The sequence below is a fragment of the Anas platyrhynchos genome, chromosome 2 (genome assembly GCF_047663525.1).
Source record: "Anas platyrhynchos isolate ZD024472 breed Pekin duck chromosome 2, IASCAAS_PekinDuck_T2T, whole genome shotgun sequence".
Lineage (NCBI taxonomy): Eukaryota > Metazoa > Chordata > Aves > Anseriformes > Anatidae > Anas > Anas platyrhynchos.
The window spans coordinates 50,071,938-50,081,435 of record NC_092588.1 but is presented as its reverse complement, the minus strand read 5'-3'; the positions used below and the strand labels follow the sequence as shown (position 1 = coordinate 50,081,435).

The 9,498-nt window shown below is 39.0% G+C and overlaps 1 long non-coding RNA gene across 2 annotated transcripts; it reads right to left on the bottom strand.

The window, feature by feature from the left end:
• Positions 1-316: 316 nt before the first annotated feature.
• On the bottom strand, positions 317-8,829 carry LOC140001880 (uncharacterized). Of its 2 annotated transcripts, none has more exons than XR_011807549.1 (4): positions 8,758-8,829; positions 8,317-8,419; positions 3,101-3,237; positions 317-1,648 (listed from the first exon to the last, which is right to left on the bottom strand). It is a non-coding gene; the product is annotated as an uncharacterized lncRNA (long non-coding RNA). The 2 variants fall into 2 exon arrangements; XR_011807550.1 differs by lacking the exon at positions 8,758-8,829 and adding an exon at positions 8,622-8,756.
• Between the last annotated feature and the right edge of the window lie 669 nt (positions 8,830-9,498).

Here is a 9,498-nt window from a genome sequence, read left to right as displayed (position 1 = left end):
GAAAAAGAAAAAAAAAAAAGATAAATAAATGCTCCTTAATTAAGCACCTGTTATGTTACATCGTGATCAGTGCTGAATGGGACAAAAATTCCAAATGACAGTGACATTTCTCACATTTTGGAAAAGACAACCTTTCTACTCGCCCTTTGCCTAAAAAATACAACGGGGCTGGTTTTGGTTTGCTAATAGGTATTTTAAAATCAGTTTGGGGAAAGTTATTCCATGAGGTAAAAACCCTGTTTGAAGTCAACGCTGTTCATCTGAAGAAACATCCGTCACAAGACATGAAAAGAATGATTTCTTTGTGACTGGGAAATCAATGAGACATCTGTTTTAATGTACAACCCAGAAATAATGCATCTAGTTCAAAAGGGAATCATAAAGAAAGCTGCTTTTTGTCTCTCCTCTCCAGAGTGTTTGGGATGGGATTCAGAAAGGTATTTTGCATTAGCAGAACTTCTTGAGTCCTCAGGTCTGTGGTGGAAGCGGATCTTTTGGGAACTTTCTAGGGTTAGAAGAGCTGTGGGAATTCATGCGTCCCGACCTCATGAAATAGCCCCGATTGGGGCTGCATTCTGCTCCTGTTTTTGGGGAGCAGATTAATCATGTGGCTGACCCTGCCCTGGTCTCTGTGGGGAGTGGGAGCTGGAGCCTGTGGAGCCCCTTGGATGGCTGGCAGGAGGTCGAAGCACCAGCTCACCCCCTGCTTTCTCTCCCTGAAAAATCTGTGCCTGTGCTGTGTGCTCTCTGTCCAGACAGGCACTTGCAGACACCTCTGCACATGGTATGACTGTGGTGGTTTGTCCTGCTTGCTTTTCTCCGTTCCCTGAAGCCCCTGGAAACTGTTCTTAGTCCCTGTCTCTTGTCTTTCAAGTGCATATGCAATAGATTTAGGCTTTGCCTTCCAGACTGTTCGCTGTAGCCTTTAGCTTTCCAGACCGGTAATGTTGTGGGAAGCAGCAGAGAGAGGTTTAATAACAGTACACATCTTACACTGGAAGGATCCTCCCCACAAAGCCTGGATACCCTGAATAAGGCCTAGCCCCTTATTTGTAAGGCTTTCTGAGGACAAGAAGAAATTCTAAATCAACGACTTGATTACCTCGAGGCACTTCAAACTGGTAGTGTTTTATAGCTCCCTGGTGCAGACGCATTGTATAAGACACAAAACTGAGAGGAACCCCAAGGCAGGAGATAGCCAGCTTGTGGGAGCTCCACTGGTGTGTGCAGTACGGAGTCTCCGTATGGCAAAGCTGGCCTTGCAGAGGCCTTTTTTTTTTTTTTTTTTTTTTTTTTTTTTTTTTTTTCCAAAGGGAGGAGAGAATAGCACAGGGATGTGCAGCTCTGGCAATGTTTGAAATCTGAGATCAATGGTTGCCCTGGAAACAATATGCTGAAAATCTAAGAAACCTCCTGGCAGCGCGTGGGTGGAGTGAAAACAGCCCTTGGGGTTGTGTGTGAAGTTGCAGCAAGTTGTGCTCAGCGGGGGAAAGGACAGCTACTGAGGGGACACACGCACGTGTCCTCTGGGGAGCCATCTTATCTCCTGTTCACACAGAGAGCTGCCGAAAATGACTTTGTTTAGGGCATGCTTTCCTCTGGGAAAAGTCAGCGGAATGAATGCATTTTTGTTCCTGTCAGCACAATCCTGTGGAAAAAAAAAAAAAGACTGTGGAGAGATGCACAGAACAATAAAACAAATTACCAAAGGTGTGAGAGCTGTGCTTTACCAGAGGCAGCAAAACACCCCTTACTGATCCCACTGAGAAAGATTTTGGCATTGCAATCTCCAACCTGCCCTGGTACAGGACAACATCCAGGTCCCCAGCCTTCCCATGCCCCAACATCCTATTTAGCTGTATTGAGGATTTTTGTAGTTGAAGGATTGCCCACTGAAGCTGACCCATGGGACACTGTGGGCAGGAGCTGCGTAGCTGGTGTATGAGGACCCTGAGGGTCTAATTTCCATGGTAGCTGCTACCTGTGGGAAAGCCTGTGATGACACTTTCCTTCCTGGTGCACTCCTCAGGCTTCGGTGAGTTGTAGTTCAGGGTTTCCCTGAGCCAGCAATACATGTCTTAACATCTGACAACTCACAAAAGATTTTTCTTCCATGAATCACTCTAATTATGTCTTGTAACAATGTAAATTGACATCCACAATTCTGCCTGACAATGTTTCTCTCATATAAGCATACGATGCTTTTGAAGATAACCTCCCTTTCTCTACTGAGATATTACCTCCTGATAAATATTTTGTTGCCTTTATTTCTGATACTACTGGAAATAATGAACTCTTTGGTCATATTCTCCTTTCTGCTTGCATTTCCACATTTGTCTCTTTTCTGAGACTAACAGTTCTAGAGTTTTAAATTACCTTTTGTACAGAAGTTGCTTCATGCTTTTTGTCATCCTCGATGGTGTTTTGCATCTTTTTCTAGTTTTGTTGTGCCCATTTTGTGATGGTGGGATGAAAAATGTATTGTGTTCAACGTGTAGGTGCACAAAGACTCCTGCAATCTGGGGATTTGTGTAAGAGCAATATATTTGTATAACAATATGTTTTTCTCTGATGTCTACCCCTTACCTAATAATTCCTGGCCTTTGATTCCCTTTTTTGATGGCTATGGGGCAGTCAGGTGGATAGAATTATCTGTTGTAATCCCCAAATCTTGTCCCTAAGTGGTAGTAGTCCAGGTTAAGTTAGGATTTGTATGGCCCATGTGCATTTGTTTACATTGGATTTCTTTTGCTGTCCTGTCACTCAGCCAATTTTATGAAATCCTCGTGCAGCTCCTCACTATCAGCGTCATCTTTGCTCTGAATGCCTCTGAAACCACAATAGTCTCATTCCATTTTACAGAGCATGGATATGCTGGTCGATATGCTGTGTGGTTTATTCCCCTCGTGTTTCCTGTCTCTGAAACAGTTCTCCATGGGAATACGTCTTTTCTTATCATACTTTTCCCACCCAGACACTCGGTTTCTTTAAGAGCCTCGAGTGAAAGACCTTTTGAAAATCCAGACTGACCAGATCTCCCTTGGTCCACACACTTGTTGAGACCTTTCAAGAGTTACAACAGGATATCAATGTGACTTACCTCTACAAAAGCTGCATGGACCCTTCCCAGCACATCATACGAGAGTTTTTAGCAACTTGTACGTGTATTTGTGTACAGGACATCCTACAGCATTGAAATTTGGCTATGCTCCTTTCAAGGACTGATACCAGGAAGCTCTATAGATAATACAGAGGAAATCATATTACTATGCAAAGCAACCCATGGGTGCAAACCAAATCATTCTTTCCCATTTTTTTTTTTCTGGATTCATCATAGATACTAGGTAAGGTATGAGAGGGCAATATTTTTTTTTTAAATGTTGCAAAAGAAAAAATTGCAAAAACATTGTTGGATTTAAGAACCTAAGCAGTGAAGACTAGAATCTGGTGTAACTTCTGAATACATCTGAATACATCTCATTCTCCTCTCCTCTCCTCTCCTCTCCTCTCCTCTCCTCTCCTCTCCTCTCCTCTCCTCTCCTCTCCTCTCCTCTCCTCTCCTCTCCTCTCCTCTCCTCTCCTCTCCTCTCCTCTCCTCTCCTCTCCTCTCCTCTCCTCTCCTCTCCTCTCCCTTTTTAGTGAAACTTGTACATAATCTCTAGGCTTTAATGGAAGTAAAGAATGGTAATGAGGCCAGCACTGAAATATTAACCGAGAAATGCAAGACTTGAGGGGAGATTTAACTCCTGCAGAACAAACATAAATTTTTTTATGTTCACTCAGTTCTTTCCTGCAGAGACTTCCTGAAGCAACAGAAAAAAAATCTTACAAGTTAAAAACTGTTCCTGTTTCTTGTTTCAGTATTTCCATACTCTGTGATTATTGAAAAGTAGCATCTTGCCATCTTTTTGGAAAAATAAAATATAAAAAAGTTTAACCAAAGCAAATAATGCTTCCCTGGATTTACAGACTCCCTTAAAACCTAATCTTTATTTGGCTTTGCTTTTTCTGTGGACCTGGGTAAAATATAGACTACACTAAGAAGAGTCTGTTTATTTGATACCTCAGAGACTTCCTTGACGTGTGTGAAAATGATCTCTGTGCCAAGGATGCACAAACCTATGTGAGATGAAATAAGCAGAAAAAAAAAGTAAGTTGAGTGATTTAAACTCGTCGAGAAAGAGTGGTGTGCATAGGAACATTAGCTTGTGCCTCGAATGCTACAGAGAGATGCACTACAATTTAACCTCTTGCCATTGATCCTTCACTGCTTGGTGAATCTGTCAGCTGGGAAAGATGGAATAAATCTGATACTAAATTCACAATGCACTCAAATGTGCATGGAGAACACACTTTATGGAAATATATGTATCTAGCCTTATTTATTTATTTATTTATTTTAGTTGCTGCATACAACTCATCCTGCTGAATTCAAAATACCTCTTGTGAGTAAAACTATATATATGCGTGTGCACATCTGCAGAATCCAGACTTAAGTGCTGACTTTGTCCTACAGAACCTAGTATTTCTAAATGTGTCCTGTTTGTGTTGTTTCTTCTTCTTTTTTTTTTTTTTTTAACAGAAAATCATAATCTGTGATTTATATTCTGTGAGGTATTATATTTGCATTCCCCCATCATACATTTTATTGACTGCAATGATTGCTTCAAGGAAAGTGTATGCTCCTTTATTTTTCAGCAGAACTTGGCTTGGATGGGGCATCTGGTTTTCAGTGCAGCCGTGCTTCTTACCCAGTTTTCCAGCTGAGCCAAGTGAGGTGTAAGAAAGTTACAGGTGTAAGAAAGTTACAGGTTAGGCCCAATATCATGGAACAGGTTGGAGGTTCAAAGAGGATTAAAGCCACGGGCATTTAGATCCTGGAATTGTTTGACTAAGCCTGATTTGGCAAAATGAATCTGAGATCCTTCAACCTGAGGGCAATCTGAAATACAGATTTGAGCACAGGTCTGAGTGACTTTGATTAGATGTCTGTAATAGCATGTAAGCCAGAAGACTCCTCTCCGTGCTCTGAATGGGGGTGACTTCTCAGTATACAGTTCAAACATGCCACTTCTACAGGTGCTAGATTTTACTTTGCACCCAAAATACCCATGGGAAAAAAAAGTAAATGTAAACTTTAGCTTTACATTTTAGCTCTTGGGGCTTCTTGGCAGAGAGTTCAGAAGGGTATTCTTTCTAGAGGATTGTTCTCACTGACCTCTCTAATTTTTAGGGTTAATAGGTTGCATTAACCCTTTGTGGAGTGTACAGTGTCTTCGCATTTGCTGGTGGGGTGTTTCACTAGGATAATATTGGTGTCTTTTTACATGGCAAAACCAGAACTCTTCAATAAGAAAGACTGAGAGAACTAAATAGCAGCTAAACCGGTAGGATTCTGCTGAAATACTTTTTCCAATTAAATTTAGTAAAATGTAAGAAAAAAATCTCTACCTTTAAAAAGCATTTTAAGATCAAAGCTGCCTTACAGTAAGATTTACTTTATGGATTAATCCTCTTAATATTTTAGAGTCATTAAACACCCTTTGCATCCTTTGTAGCAAAAATGCAATTTTCTGATATAATCCATGGAAGAGTTTGCAACATCTTAGTTTTGAAACCAGAATGTTTTATTTTCTTCCTCTCTGGTCTCATCTGAAATTTCCAGAGGTGTCTATGACCTTTGCCTCTGTGGTAGTAGCTGTTCTCCCAGCTGCAGACTTTGCTGTCACAAATGCTATACAAGCAATGAGGTATGTTGCCATGTGCTCCACAAAAACTACAAAACCAGTAAGGTATGGTGCCCTCAGGTAGTTGTCATCACTTGCTGGACGTCTGCATGGGCACATAACACGACAGCATGCTCTTCAGTTCTCGAATGAACCCTTGTTCATGGGTTCATTTTCACCCCATGTGTTTATTTGTAGGAGTGAGGCCTCCTAAAGAGCTTGCTAGCAATTCCTTTTGGCTTTTATTGAATAGAGAAACATTTGCAACAAATGAACTTTTATTCTTGGAAAATGTATACTTTGCCATCTTCAGTCTGTCCTATTCTTGCATTGTATGCCCCTGTGACTCTATAGGGAAGATGTCTTGGTGGAAAAGAATATTAATAAATGAATGAGCTATAAATAAACAAAGGGAGACCGCTGAAAGAGGAGTGAAGCTGTTTAAATGAGTAGGACACCAAAGTAGCATAATTGTTTCCGGGAATAATCCCTTATTACAAAATACTTAACTTTTTCCACATTTCAACTTCTGGATACAATTGTCCTTTAACACAAATTTTAGTTCAGAATACAGCATGAACTTATGTGGTTTCATCTAAAGCGCTGTGGAATTTGTTTGCTTCATGATTTTTCTTTTTGCAAATTGTTATTTATTACCATATGAACAGTATAGAAATACATTGTAAATGCTTTTATTCAAAGTTAAAATAAAAAAAGGAAAATTCATCCTACCACAGCCTATCACTGTAGCTTCACAGAGTCTTGATCACGTTGAATCAATGCATGGTGAATTTTTTTTTTAAATGAATTTAGGTGGCTCTCCTAAAGCTATTCTGATTGAAGTTAGTCAATCTGAAGTATTAGTGATCATATAATTTAACCTGCATGTCCTAAATTCAGATTTATTTTTGGCATGAAATGCAGAAAACCAGCTTTATGTATTACTTGTTTTACTTACATATACTGTACCACATAAGAAAAATCAATTCTGTCTATATTAATTTGGCTTGCAGAAGGCCTCAGTTTGGCAGCATACTTAATCAAATTTGCCAGCTTTATAATACACTGAGTTCCGTTTTTTTTTTTTTTTTTTTTTTTTTTTTTTTTTCTCAGTACATATGAGGCTAGGATACCAATTTATTAGGAAGAACACAAAAGTGTTGGACTACAATGGACTTTCTAAGTCACTAAGAAGTGCATATTGCAGTTAGTTATTACAGATTGTTCAGAATATTGTTTCTTTATTTTTTAGAAAAAATATTTTAGTTCTCCTATAAAATAGTTTAGTTTAGTTTTAGCTTAATATATTATTTTACAGCTTTTGCTGATCTTATATTGATATTGTCATGCAGTTTAAGTAACTTCTATCATTATTGACATTGAAGTTCCCTGTTGTTTTTTATTGATAGCATTTACATCTGCTTTCAACCTCCTTTTTGTAGGGTATATAAATCAAATTGTCTTAGCCATATCCATCCTAGCAATCCACACCTGTTTCAATATGTGTTTTCAAGCATGACTGGGTCTGTATGGTATTACAGAGGTGGTTTCATAAAAGTGTTGTATAATGAAGTCTGTGTTTCTGCTGGATAGGGAAATAATTTTTCCTCCATATACATTTAGGGACACATTTTTCTTTCATGGTGACATCATAGGAGTGGTTCTTGGTCCTCCTGTTAATGATTGACTCGTTCTTTCTTCTGCTACTCATCAAACTAAGGAAATCCCAGCCTATGACAAAAAATCTTATGCTTGGCACTGCTGAAAGCTAACTGATTTCCAGAGCTCCACGCCTTATGGTCATCTGGTTCATCTCAACGTCCAGTCAGAAAAACAGGGAATTGCCTCCTGTCTTCTGCCACTAAAACCCACCAGCAGTCTCAGTAGTACTGGTGAGTATCCAGAGGATGTACCATTACAATCACTGGCAACTTCTAGCTTCATGTCAAGCCACACATTGTCTATGACATACACATATTGCTGATGGTGCACAGGACATGCTTTTTAGGTACCCCACTCTTTGACACTCCAGCTGTCCTCTTGATTAATGGGTCATTCTGACATTGTTTTTTACACCAAAGGCATAAAGGAAAATTTATAATTTCTTGAAGGACTCTAAGACAACCTCCCCTCTCAACCAATTGTTTTGTTGTCAGCACATCCTTCCCTGTAGATAGTTTCTTACCATCTTACAATAGTTGAATTCAATTTGCATTTTATACAGCATAGTCTTTCCCCATATGACACTGTATAAAGAACTTTAATGAAGTCCAGATATATGAAAAGTGGTTCATTTCTCTTGTTTGAAAATCTGTTATTCTCAAACATTCAACCTTTGGTAAACCCATCTTACTTTATATCCCCAAATTTCCACTTTCTTCCATGTCTTTAACTTCTTTCTTACCTTCTAAGCGTCTGATAAAACCTTGGGTGAAGTTTTGTAGTTCAAAAGTCTTTAATTGCCTAGATAATTTTTTTCTATTTTCTCTTTTGACAAGGTATTCTGTGTCTGGTATTTGCCAACCATATAGACCCAGTGTGTCTTATTTTGAATTATATGTCAAATAGGATCAAAAACCAAAGTACTCACCGAATCACAAAGTAGTATAATGCACCCGACCTGGAACCATGAAAAGACAAGCTCATTCTGGGCTTAGGAGGGGACTTAGAGAGGCTCACATCATCAGATATTCCTGTAATAACCAATATGAAGACATACATTTTTTAACTATCTAAACTTAACTATCTAAACCTGGCCAAACCTCATATGATAAAGAAAACAAAGACAGAAGGAAGACACTGATTGCAGAATCTGAGAGATGACATTTTTTAGCAAACTTCTTGCTGATATAAATGCAATTGTGTTTGCTGAAATTCAGAAAGTGCTCATCTAACCTGAGTAATTTTTAGCTGTGGAGCTCCAAGATCTGTATATCCTCGTCTATGTTCTTGTAATATTCCCACCGTACTTTAATTCATTGGCCAGTTTCAACCAAACTGGAAAAGTCAGTAGTAATCAGAAAACTTTTACCTCTCTGGAAGTTTGAAGAGATGGAGGAGAGACGTCAGCATTGTTGCTTAGGGAAAAGTCAGAATACATAAATTGGTACCACAGATAAAGATATATTGAAAAACCAGTGATGGGCAGAGTTTAAAATGAACCTTGCATTGGACAATGTAGGCCTTGTATTGGACAAGGAGGAATCCAAATATCAGATTATGTATTACTACTCTTTCTGTCCATGAAACAACTAGTTTAAAACTGGTAATTGAGCCTGACTTTTGCATTTACCTTCAGGCATTCTCTACATTGTACAGATACCTCCTGTCAAGTGACCATCCTTGAGAAAGGCTCTATTCAGGGTCATGGGATTGCAGACTTTTGCCCAGTAAGTGTCCCAAGGCTTTCTTGATGGTAAGACAAGGTTTTCCAGATGGTAGCTGAGCTAAGATTAAAAAAATAAAATGAAATAAAATCTTCCAATGGCCTTCAGCTCTCAGGTTCCTTCTGCCTTTGTTTGATGTTGTCTGGAACATTCATCTGGATAATTTAATTCTGCTGTTCTTCCATGCACAGCTATGCAGTAGAACAATTGTCTCAGGAATAAACAAAATCATGTATGTCTTTGTTTTTAACAGCTGTCAGGTTATACCTCCATGCTTCAGTGGTCATATTAACAACAGGTTATGTGGTTAAATTGTCTCCTTTCTATTGCTTCATGGTTATAATATGCCAAACACTTAGGGGAAAAAAAGCCAACTTTTTTTTTTT